General features: G+C 45.0%; 1 protein-coding gene and 1 pseudogene across 1 annotated transcript in view; both read right to left on the reverse strand.

Annotated features, from left to right (window-relative positions):
* VSTM4 (V-set and transmembrane domain containing 4) overlaps positions 1-12,707 on the reverse strand; it is an 89,098-nt gene that overhangs the window by 30,879 nt on the left and 45,512 nt on the right. The gene's annotated exons all lie outside the window — the stretch shown is intronic.
* Positions 4,668-5,685, reverse strand: LOC125116303 (NADH dehydrogenase [ubiquinone] 1 beta subcomplex subunit 8, mitochondrial-like; annotated as a pseudogene).

Here is a 12,707-nt window from a genome sequence, read left to right on the forward strand (position 1 = left end):
CACATCTGTTTCGTGGCACATGGTGACTGGATCTAGCAAAGGGGCACGGACGGGCAGAAGGCCTGCTAAGTCTGGTTCCACCGAGACTAGCAATGCAGGGCAAGTCACTAATTTCCTGGCCTCATCTTCCAACCTGTAAAATGGGGAGACATGCCCTTGCTATCTAACTCACTGAGTCGTTCTTAGGGTCAGATGAGAGAGCTCAGCCTAAATTAGAGGAGGCATGAAATAGCGAAGCAGCACGGATCCTAATCTCCAGTGTGTGGGGCGTTTCATGGTGCTACTTAGGAAGAATAGCAATCTACTTGGGTATCTCATGGTGCCGTGTCTCAGTCCTGAGGGAAAGCACAAACTTCAACTTAAACCTTGATTGGTAAGCACAGTGCCCTGCAAGCAGTGGAGCAAGACAGAGCAGGCAAGCAGGGCAGAGGGAGAGGCTGCACCCCGAGCAATGGACAGCCACCCCAGGACACTAGGCAAGGCAGGCAACCTGGATTTTGCCAGGCATTGAACAAACTGGGAGCAATCATATCTCACAAAAGCTAAAGTTCATGAGAGTTATGTCTGTCTATGCCACACAAGGGCTGTGAAAGGTACTTCATACCGGTAATTCTGACCCTCCCAGAGGGGAAAATGAAGCCTCAGAGAGGTCCAGGCAGGAGACCTAGGGTCTGATCCATGTGAACCTGCCTCCATGACCCTGAAGCAAGACCCTAGGCCAGCCCAGACAGCAGAGAACAAGTGAATAGGGCAGGAAGGTCAATCAAGCCACATCCATAGAGGCTGCTCTGGGCTTAGACCAGCTCCCTAAAGAGAAGGTACCAGAAGGTGATATCAGTAATCCATTGCATTTCCAGTCTTCACTAAATCTATTATTATTTACTGTTACAGCTGCTCAAAGCCCTGCCCTGGTGGAAGGAAGAGGGGCCAGCCTGAATGTCAGGATCCTGGAGGCAGGAGCAGTGGCTAGTGCCCAAGACCAAGGGCCATCCTGCCTAAGATTGAGCAGAAAAGGAGGAGAACACGTTCCTGTCCCTAGAACTATCTGAAATAAATCATATCAGCTGCCAAAATGGGGATGGGTGCGGGTGGGCCAGCCACACAGAAATTCTGTGCCTCTACGGCTAAGTGTTTCGGAGGAGGAAAAAAAAAAAAATGAAACAGCATAAACTGAGCCAATCTCACCAAGGAACATAATTAAAAGGGAGAACCACAGACCCCTGCACATCCTGCTTTCATAACTAAATGTGAGCTCAAAGCACCCTCATACTGACTTCCTTAGCACCTGTGCATAGGAGTTCTCACCCTTCCATCAAATACCGGCCTCTCACTGGGATACATCAGGGAAGCAGCTAACCATTCTCACTGCGGGGCATTCAGATACTCAAACTTCATCCCCCTGGACCCCTAGTGCTTCCTGGGTCCAGGGCAATGTTTGTGCCTCCACATAGGAACTCTGAACTGAACCTCCCTGGGGTCAGTTTAACCCCATTTCCTGCTGAATGAGCAGGTGCTCCTTGTCATGGCACAAAACCCGTCTGTCATATGCTGCAGGGGAATTCCGTGTGGCTTGGACTGGGATGGCTGGGATGCCAAGTGTGGCCTGTCAGGCAAAAGATCCCAACCTAGAAAGCCCTCTGCAAGCTGGGCTGAGGAAGGTGCACCAACCTGGTCCTGCCAACATCCTTCTGGGTCTGCTTCCCAGAACCCTCTCCTCCCAAGCCCTTCTTACTTCGCAATCTTTGAAAGTCGGTGCTTCCGCTGATCTGTTTGACCTTCAGAAATGTCCACCTGCTTCCTTTCCTCCTGCCTGCATACCTCCATTCTGACCATGCAAACCCATATGGACCCCCGAGGGCCTCCTTGGTTCCTTCCCAAACAGCAGCAGGCTCCCTTGCTAAGATTTCCTGCAGCACACTCGTCACCCCAGAACCTCATACCTTGCTGGTCTCAACAACTGCGGTCTCACTGTCATTTACACAGGTTCCCCCCTTCCCCTTCCCAAAAGTCAGCTGCCACTGATAAAGGCCAAGGACTAATGTCAAAAGGGTGAATTTCCTGACATCTCACACTAGGCTTCTGAAAGTGCTCCATGGGCTCCCCTTGCCTCTGGAATACACAAGGTCAATTGGTGGCATGTGCCAGGAGCTGTAGAGAAGTTGCAGAATTTCACTTTCAAGGTAGATGAGTGGTGCCTCCCTTGAAATGACTTTTTCATAAATGATTAAGCCATGTCAAACACTAGAACTCTGTCTGGTATGTATCGAGCCCTGAATGGGTGTCACCTATTATCTCATCAGCATTATTATCATCATATTATGGAATCTGCTCTCAGACTCCTCGATAGGGAGCCAGACAGACACAGCAGAGTTCTCAGAAATCTGCACCAGAGTAAGTGCACCTAGAAGAGACCTGCAGACCCTTAGCGGGTCCTGATGCACCATTTTCTGCAGCTTCCATCCCATGTGTGACCTCTGTGCATGCATATTTGTGAAGAGCATCAGGATAAAAGCTGTTCCTCGGGAGTTCCCGTCATGGCGCAGTGGTTAACGAATCCCACTAGGAACCATGAGGTTGCGGGTTCGGTCCCTGCCCTTGCTCAGTGGGTTAACGATCCCGCGTTGCCGTGAGCTGTGGTGTAGGTTGCAGACGTGGCTCGGATCCTGTGTTGCTGTGGCTCCGGCGTAGGCCAGGGGCTACAGCTCCAATTCTACCCCTAGCCTGGGGACCTCCATAGGCCGTGGGAGTGGCCCAAAGAAATGGCAAAAAAAAAGACAAAAAAAAAAAAGCTGTTCCTCTGTGACATAGTTGCCAAGGCCTTCCCATGACCTTTTGTCATAAATCATTTACATCATCCAAGAGGTTCTGCTGGGCCTCACTGTGAAAGCTCTTCCTTTGCAGTACCCCCAGTTTCGCAACCTGCAGAGGCTTTGGCCAGGCAGGTGGTTTAGTTTGTTAAGTTTATAATCTCCGAAGGCCAGCTGGTAAGATCGGGAGATGCTTCCTTAACGTTTAGTGGTTCACGCAGCGTCAGTCTTGAGTCATAAAGATCACATGACGGCAAGGAGAGGTCACTGGGGTTACCTGCCCAGCATCCCCTCCCCTCCCCTCCCCCCAGGACGGAAGGCATATGTTTGGGTGGGATTGACCCCATCCCCTGCTCAGCACGATCTTATCCTTTGGCCATAGTGCTTGATTCAGGTGCTCTCATAACAGTGGGGTACAGTTGTATTTGCTGGTTAGGAAGAAAGATGACTCTTTCATGAGGCCAGGGTGAATACATCTGCTGCCACCTTTCCCTTCCTGAGGGGACCCAGCCTGGCCCGATGACACGCCAATGCCTGGAAGCAGCACTGCCCAGAGAAGGGCTGGGAAGAGAAGCCACTGCCCTAAGGACCAGGTCGCCCCCAGATAGAGCCTTCTCGAGGCCCACCCGCTGCAGCATCTGTGGTCAGGTGAGCCAGCCAAGTCCCTTCCTGGGTAAGACCATCTGAGCTGGTGTTTCTGTCACCAGGAACCAAAAGGTCCATAAATAGTACAGAGGGCTGGCCATTCATCTAAGAGTTGGCAGTTTTATTCATGTCCTTAGTCTGGGGAGATTAATTTGTACCATGCAGGGTTTTTATGAGGATTAGAAATAAATCCCATAAAGTGCTCAGCCGCACAGGTACATGGGCACCCCATGGGTAATTATGAGGAATTAGCCCACAGCCGCTATTATCTCATTGAATCCTCGGGGGACAGGGACAAAGGTAGTTTATGCCCATTTTGTGGGGAGTGAAACATTCCCAGAGAAGCTGAGTGACCAGTTGAACATCACCAAGCCACTGGGTGGCATGGCTTGAATTGACACCAAATCTGGGTGGAATCTTCTTCATGTTATGTCTGGACAAACAACCAGGCCCCATGGCACAGACCCATCCTCCTCACGCCTGCCTCTGACTGGGGCTCCAGAAGAAGGAAGCTGAGCCTGAGCCTGGGGTGGGGCGGGGATAAGCCAGCACAGCCATGATGTCAGGGATGCAGAGGGAGGCCAGGAGACACACATCCGAGTCCTCTGCCCCTGCCCTCACTGCCCTGCTTGCTCAGCTGAATGTGGACAGAGGAGACACCCACAGATCAATGCCTATGACCAGAGCCCACTGGACTTTTCAAAGCCGAGGAATGCATGGCGGCTGCAGCATCCCCAGTACCCGTAGCCATACTCTTCCCGCTTCTACTTCCACTGCTCTGACTCTTCTGCAGCATCTACTCCTTGCTCACTTGTGTGAATGCCAATGCCAAAGCTCTCACAATCAGATCTGGGCTTCTGAGCACGCCTGGGCTGCTGTGTGAGCCCTGGAGCTAGGGGCCTGGGCTGGCATCCCTCGCCATTCCTTCTCTCACTGGCCAGGAGGCCTCGCCATCATCCATACTCTTTTTGCATTGGTTTCTCATCTGTAGGATGGGGATAATCACAGACCCCACTCATAGGGTTGTTGGTGAGGATGGAAGAAGATAGTGCACCTCCCATGTTTAGTGTGTGCTAATAACAGTGCAGCTCAGCTTCATTCTTTTTTTTTTTTTTTTCTTTAACCACAGCACTATGTTTTATTAGGGATTTCACTAAGGTTAAATCTCTAGGATGGAGGGAGTCAGTTAGGAGGTACAAAGCCCACAAAGCCTCCTTAGATCTCATAGTGAAACGCTAGCCCAGGTTCTTTGGTGGGATGGAAGCCTCATTCTAGGTACAGATCATTGTAAGGATACTGCTTTGGCTCCATGGGGTAAATCTCCCCTACTCAAAACATGAACAGCATGAAGGCCACGAAGCCGAAGAAGTGCTTACACATGAAATTCCAAGAAACAGGAGCCGGGGATGTATACACACAGTTCCTGATATACATGTCTAAGTCCCAGAGCATTGGTTCACCCCAGTTCAACCACAGGTCTGGGTGGTCCCAGTCATACCAGGATGCCTCTCCTGCTGTGAGCAGTCAAGGATCTTCAGGTAGTCACCATACCCCAGGCCATCATCTGGGTAGGGCCCGTAGTCTTCTACCTGCATATTATACTTCTTAGCAGCAGCAACCCGTTCTTCTGGGGTCTTGGGATAGGGTCCTGGGAGCATGTCCCTGGTAATATGGGAGGCTGTATGTGTACCCAATGGCATCGTGTTCTGGGCTGCCCTTTGCAGCCATCGGTCTCCCAGGACCCCCGCCCTGCGCCCCTCGATCTTCACCTTCTTTTTAGCTTCATTCTTGTTATTCGCATGATGAGCTTCATTCTTGTTATTAGTATGGTGACTGCCATCCCCTGGCATCTGGTTCTGCCACCATCTCCAACCTCTCCTGTCTGCTGCTCTGCCCTGAATCTCTAGGGCTGCTCACTCCCATGGACTAAATCTCTTCACTGGCTGTGCCTCTCTCTCCCCCACTTTCGTGTGCTGCCTCCCCACCCCTTTTTTCCTGGAATTCTCTAACTCATCCTTCAACACAGCCCAGATGACACCCCCAGGAAGCCTCCTGTAGCACCCACAGACCTGGACAGGGTTAGGAGAGCCTCCTCTGGGTGCCTGTGACAGCTCCGTGGGCATCCCAGGGGTGCTGCTGCGGTTTTGTTTCTCTGGGTCTCCCACTAGATGCAGACCTCAAGTCACGGGTAGTGCATTGTTTTATCCTGGCTCTATGGGACTTACAAACTGTCCTAAACAGGAGAATAGGCTTGTGGTTGCCAAGGGGGAAGGGGAGGGAGTGGGAGGGACTGGGAGCTTGGGGTAAATAGATGCAGAATGTTGCCTTCCAGGTGGATTAGCAATGGGATCCTGCTGTGTAGCACTGGGAACTCTATCTAGTCAATTATGATGGAGCATGATAACGTGAGAAAAAAGAATGTATACATGTATGTGTACCTGGGTCACCATGCTGTGCAGTAGAAAAAAAATATATGTATATATAAGGAAATTAAAAAAAAATAAAAATAAAAAAAAGAAGAATCCCTCCTAAGTACTGACTGAATAATAATAGATCCATTTGCATGGAGCTCACCCCTTACCTGCTGGAAGCACTTTATACAGACTAACTCATGAAATCTTCCCAACACGCTATGTGCTAGGGCTATTATTGTCCTCATTTTATCAGAGATGTTGAAAAATTAGCTAACGGCACACAGCAATCAGTGGCAGGGCCCACGTATTAACTGAAGCAGCCTGGCCGCCGAACTTTAACCATCACAGCAGATTGCCTTTCACCGAAGGAAAAGGGTTTGGCAACACTGCTCCTATTCAATATTATACAATGAGGAAAATAGTTACATATCTAAATGTGGAGCACATATCTGCATATCCTCTTTGCAACTGAATCTCTGCCTTCAGTCTAAGATCCTAAACAAATCACTTATTGATTCACTTATTCAATCATGGGGCTGTGTTTAAAGTTTTCCGATGGTTTAGAAAAAGACTAAAAAATGTTTTAACTCTCACAAACCACAGTAAAGCTGTGCCTGTAATTTACCCAACATATAAATAGCCTGTGCCCCTGACTGCTTATCCTTGAGAAAGTGTATCCCCCCAGAAAACATGAAGAAAGCTCAGAAAACTTGAGAAAACTTCAGCCATAACTGCTATCAGCACAGGGACTAGAATGTCCACTTTAATATCTTCAATTTGCAAATACTTCCTTATCTCAAACCCATGAGAAGAGGTCAAGCAAAAGGTCAGGACATGTACTGGCTGAGAATTGCCTTTTTGGTGCCTCCTCTTGACAATCTTCTTGAACTTGAAGAAAGGCACTTAAGTGTCCTTGAAGAGGTGGCATCGTAGGGAACACATTACAACTCTATGAAATGGGTGGCATTTCATTAAAAATCTGACTTCCCAGGACTTTTGGGGACAGTTTCGTAGTTACCAGTTGAGCTGCTCTCAGGGCAGTGTTCCCCAGAGGAGGGCACATTTAAACCCTGGCAGAACCTGAGATGCTCACTGGGGCCCAGCTTTCTGCTCTGGGAGAAAGCACTTTGCCACGGGAGAGGAAGAGTCCACTAACCCTCAAAGGTCAAGGCCACCTCTCCCAAGAGACAGCAACCTCTGACTTCAGGGAGGACACACACTAAAGATGAGACTTGTTTTCCTTCTGTTTGAACTTCTCTCAACAAGTCATGAAATCCCCTGGAGTCTCCGGGGTCTGCCCCAGGCACTCAGCGAGGCCCCTCTCACAGTGACAGCAGCCTCAGTGTCAGCATGTGGCCACTTCCCAAGGGTCCCTCCTCTGCCTGAGGGTTTGCGCTCCTGGCACCCTGCCCTGGTCCTGTACTCTCTGCCCATTCTCCCCCAGGAGGAAGTGGTCAGAGGACAGAGAGGGACATTTGCCCCAACCATGGCTTGAGACTCCAGGGCCCCAGCTGTCCACTGGTAGCACCAACAATGAAGCTGGGATCTGGGAGCCCCCTGGCACAACAAGGATGGGAACAAAAATGCCTGGGCTGCAGGGACACAGCACAATTCAAGTCAAAGCCTGTTAAAATGGCAAAGATTGACCAGGTCACAAGTGAGGCCCCATAGCAGGGATCGGGCTGCACTAAGTCAAATAAGCATGAGGTTTAATCAGAAAGATGAATGCAAGTCAGGAGGGTGCCCACTGCAGGACCCTGGGGTGCAGTGGAGCAGAGGCAAGCTTTCCAGAGACAGGTCTGTGGGCTGCCCCAACAGGAGACAGGCCCACGGGGAGAACTCAACTCAGGGACCCCACCGGCCTCACGAAGAGCCTCAGTGGGTGGAGAGGACGGCATTTAAGTGGGGCTCTGCGGTCACCCTTGACCCCTGGTAAGCATCCAGGCTTCGGTGACATCCTCGCTGTACTTCCAGCCTCAGCACCAGCTCAGAATAGGTGCAACTGAAGGGGAAGGCCAGGGAAGGGAAGGAAGTGCAGTCCAAACCCCCAGGCCACTTGCTATGATGTAGATCACAGCGTGCCAGTCCTGAGAGGCTGTGGCAGGCTGGCCCCTCCACAGCCTCCGACCACCCCAGCCATAACCTTCCCCCATGTCTGAGATACAATCCTTGGAGCCTTTGGGGGGCACATACTTTAAAAAAAGAAATAAGCAGCTTTACTGAGACACAATTTACTCCCCATTAAATTCACTGATCGTAAGTGTACAATTCAATACTTTTTTTTTTATAGAGTTGCGCAACCATCACCACAATATAGTTTTAAGACATTTTTATCATCCCCGCCAAAGTTCCCTCTTACCTATTTGGTTGATCCTTATTCCCACCCTCAGTCCTATGCAACTACAAATCTACTTTTTGTCTCTATAAATGCACTTTTTCTGGACAATTCAAAGATGTAGAATCATACAATATGTAATTTTTTACATCTGGCTTGTTTGACTTGGCATAATGTTTTTGAGCTTCACTCATGTTGTAGCATAGATCAGCAGTTTATTACTTTTTATTATCAAATCTTATTTCACTGAATGAATTACTAAATTTTGTTTATACATGCACCAGTTGATAGATATATTTAGATTGTTTCCAGCTCTGGTTATTATGAATAAAGCAGTTAGGAAAAGCTGCATGCATGTATTTGTGTGAACACACGTTTACATTTTTCCTGAGTAGATTCCTACCAGTGAAATTTCTGGGTCATAGGTTAAGTTTATGTTTAATGTTTTAGGAAATCGTCAAACTGTTTTTCCAAAGTGGCTGCACCATTTGACACCCCCACCAGCAATGTACAGGGCTGCAGTTTCACCACATCCTGACCAACATGTGACACTTTTTCATTAGAGCCATTGTAGTGTGTAATGGCATCACCTTTTGATTTAATTCGCACTTCTCTAATGACTAACTATATTGAAAGTATTTTTATTTATTTATTTATTTTATTATTATTATTTGTTTGTTTGTTGGTTTTGCCTTTTCTAGGGCTGCTCCTGTGGCATATGGAGGTTCCCAGGCTAGGGGACTAATTGGAGGTACAGCTGCCAGCCTATGCCAGAGCCACAGCAACGCGGGATGCAAGCGGCATATGTGACCTACACCACAGCTCATGGCAATGCCAGATCCTTGACTCACTGAGTGAGGCCAGGGATTGAACCCACAACCTCGTGGTTCCTAGTCAGATTCATTAACCACTGTGCCACGACAGGAACTCCTATTGAACGTATTTTTATGAATTTATTATATATCTTTTTTAGGGAAATAACTATTCAAATCTTTCTTGTGCATTTTTTAAATTGAGGTACAGTAGATTACAATATTATGTGTTTCAGGTGTACTACAGAGTGATTCACAATTTTTTAATATATTCCATTTATGGTTATTATAAAATATGGGCTGTATTCCCCATATTGTACAATATATCCTTGTGGCCTATTTATTTTGGACATAGCAATCTGTACCTCTTAATTTCCCACACCTATCCTGCCATCCCCACTTTCTTCTCCCCAGAGATTAACCAGCAGTTTGCTCTCTATATCTGTGAGTCTGTTCCTTTTTTGTTATATTTACTAGTTTATTTTTTTAGATTCCACATATAAGTGCTATCATACAGCATTTGAACCTAAGGGTGCATGTATCTTTTCAAATTAGTATTTTAGTAAATATATCCAGGAGTGGAATCACTGTGTCATATGGTAGTTCTATCTTTAATTTTTCATTTTTTCCACAGGCCACACCAATTTACATTCACACCAAGAGTATGTGAGGGTTTGCTTTTCTCTAAATCCTTGCCGACATTTATTATTTGTGGTCTTTTTGATAATAGGTGTGAGGTGGCATCTCATTTTGGTTTAATATGCATTTCTGTGATGACTAATGATGTTGAGTATCTTCTCATGTGTCTATTGGACATCTATATGTCTTCTTTATTCATTTTTAATTGTGGTGATTGTCAATTTATTATTTATTGTGTTTTTTATCTATTATGTACTTGCATCATTTTTTGAAATGACCATGATTTCCCAGTTTTGGCAGAAGACTCAATGAAGGACTGGCATTTTATTTTCCTTTAATACTTGCTATGCTCCACCAGTAAAGCAATGTGGACCTGGGCTTTTCTTGGCTAGAAAGCTTTTAGTTAACAATTTAATTTCTAGACTTATTATAGCTTTATTCACATTATAGCTTTCTTTTATAAAACGGTTTTTAGAAATTGGTGTTTTCTAGGAATTTTTCCATTTCATCTATGTTGTCTAATTTGTTAGAATAAACTTTAATTATAAGGGTTATAACATTTTAATTTTTGTAGGGTTTGTAGTAATTCCTTTTTTCCTTCCTAATTTTGGTAATTTTTTTTCCTCCTTTTTATTTTTATGGACAGTCTCACTTGAGGTTTGTCAGGTCCATTGACCTTTCCAAAAATCCAACTCTTGGTTTCACTGATATTTTTCTTTGTGAGTGGTGTGTGTGTGTATGTGTGTGCGCATGCAAGTGCATGCACAAGAGATTTTCATGTCATTGATTTCTGTTCTAATCTTTATTATATCCTTTCTTCTGCTTCCTTTGGATTTCACTTACACTTCTTTTTCTAGTATCTTATGGTGAAAGCTTAAGTTATCGATTTTAGGCCTTTCTTCTTGTCTGATATAGGCATTAAAAGCCATAAATTTTTCTCTAAGCACCACTTTAGCTGCATCCTATAAATTTTGATGTGCTGTGTTTTCATTTTTATTTAATTAAAAATTGTTTCCTAAATTCTCTTTTGATTTCTTCTTTGACCCATGTATTATTTAAAACTATGCTGTTTAAAATGTCAAAACACTGAGGAATTTCCCAGATTCCTTTCTGTTACTAATTTCTATTTAATTGTGTAGTGATCAGAGAACAGACTTCATATGATTTCTTACATACCTAAAATACTTAAGTTTATAAAGATTTGTTTTATGGCCTAGCATCTGGTCTATCCTGGAAAATGTTCCAAGTACGTTTGAAAAGAATTATTCTACAGTCATTGGGTAAAGTATTTTTATTTTTCAAGGAAAATTGCTTCATCTTCTGTGTTCTTGTTGATGTTCTGCCTAAGTATTCCATCAATTATTGAGACCAGAGCACTGAAATTTCCAGCTATTATTCTAGAATAATTGAAATATTTCATCTTTCAATTTTCTCTCTCTCTCTCTTTTTTTTTTTTTTTCTGTTTCTTTATGTATGTTGAGGCTCTGCTGTTAGGTCCATATCATGTGCCACAGCATTCTGCTGAGTCGATCTTTTATATTTACAAAATTTCCTTCTTTGCCCCTAGTAAAAGTTCCTGTCTTAAATTATGCCTTATCTGGCACTAACTTAGCTACACCCTCTCTTACTGCTACTATTTTCACAGTGTGTTTTTTTCCATCCTTTGGGTGCCTTCCACCCTCCTCTGCACATGCATCCTATCTCAGCAAGAAATATGCTTGCCACAAGTGTGACCCGAACTATAGGCTACTAAAGCCATTGAGCCTCTCTGCTCAATATATCTAAGACTGTCAATTCCACTGCCGACACTGCTGAATGTGGGCACTGCGCACTGCTCTAAGTCAAGTGAGCCCCCTTCTACCACAATAGAGAAGCCAGTGGTCCTCACAGCACTCCCTGCCCTGAAAGAATCTCTTCATCGACCAGGTTGGCAAGGGCAGCCCAAAGCCTAAACTCCACAGAGTAACACACTGTTCCTATCAGCAGTTGAGTAGTTTTTCAAGCTCTCAGGTTAGTATATACCTTTGTTCTTTCAGAGTGCTAAAATAGTTACTTTTGTCAACTTTGTTCAGATTTTTAGGGAGAGGACTTGATCCCTTCACTCAGCCATACTGAGGCATGTCTCCTGAGGACAGGTACATATGTACTCACAGCCTAGTAAGCTTCATGAAGGCAGGAATTTCTGTCTCTTTACTTCACTGCTGCTTCCCAAGCTCCTAGGAGGCAGTAAGCTCTCAATAAAATAAATTTGCATTTGATATCATGAGCATGGTCTCTAAGGATCCCAAACCCAACAACAGTAACACAAAGCAGCCAAGTATAAGGACTGTTGGAACTGTAAACAGGATCCCCTAGAGATATCCAAATACATTTTTAATTGAAACTTTTACTGAGGTAATTGTGGGTTCATATACAGTCCTAAGAAATAAAGCAGAGAGATCCTATGTACACTTTACCCATTTTTACTTAATGGTTTCCTAAGAACCAAATTTTTGTTTCATTGATTTTCCCTATCATTTTGCTGTTTTCAATGTCATCAGTTTCTGCTTTGATCTTTATTATCTCCTTCCTTCTGTTTGCTTTGGGTTTATTTTCCTCTTCTCCTAATATCCTGAGGTGAGACTTTAGAATGCTGGTTTGAGGCCCTTCCTAGCTCCTAAAGTAAGCACTTAATACTATAAATTTCCCTGTTAGCACCGCTTTAGCTGCATCCCACATATTTTGTTATATTTATTCTTGTTTATGGTCAATCTTATATATTTTTTATTTTGAGACTGCCTCTTTGACCCATGAATCTTTTTAAAGTGTGTTGTTTAATTTCCACATGGTTAGAGGTCTTCCTGTTAATGTTTTATTTTTGGTTTGTAATTTGACTCCAATCTGTCAGAAAACACATTTTATGTGTTTTCAATTATTTTAAGTTTGTTGGGATTTGTTTTAAAACCCAGGATTTGGTCTAAGACAGACCGTATTTCATGGTGAATGTCCCATGGGGGCTGGAAAAATATGTGTTCTGCTGTTAGCAGTTGGAGTGTTTGAGACATATTAATTTGGT

This window comes from Phacochoerus africanus, chromosome 15 (assembly GCF_016906955.1).
Source record: "Phacochoerus africanus isolate WHEZ1 chromosome 15, ROS_Pafr_v1, whole genome shotgun sequence".
Classification (NCBI taxonomy): domain Eukaryota; kingdom Metazoa; phylum Chordata; class Mammalia; order Artiodactyla; family Suidae; genus Phacochoerus; species Phacochoerus africanus.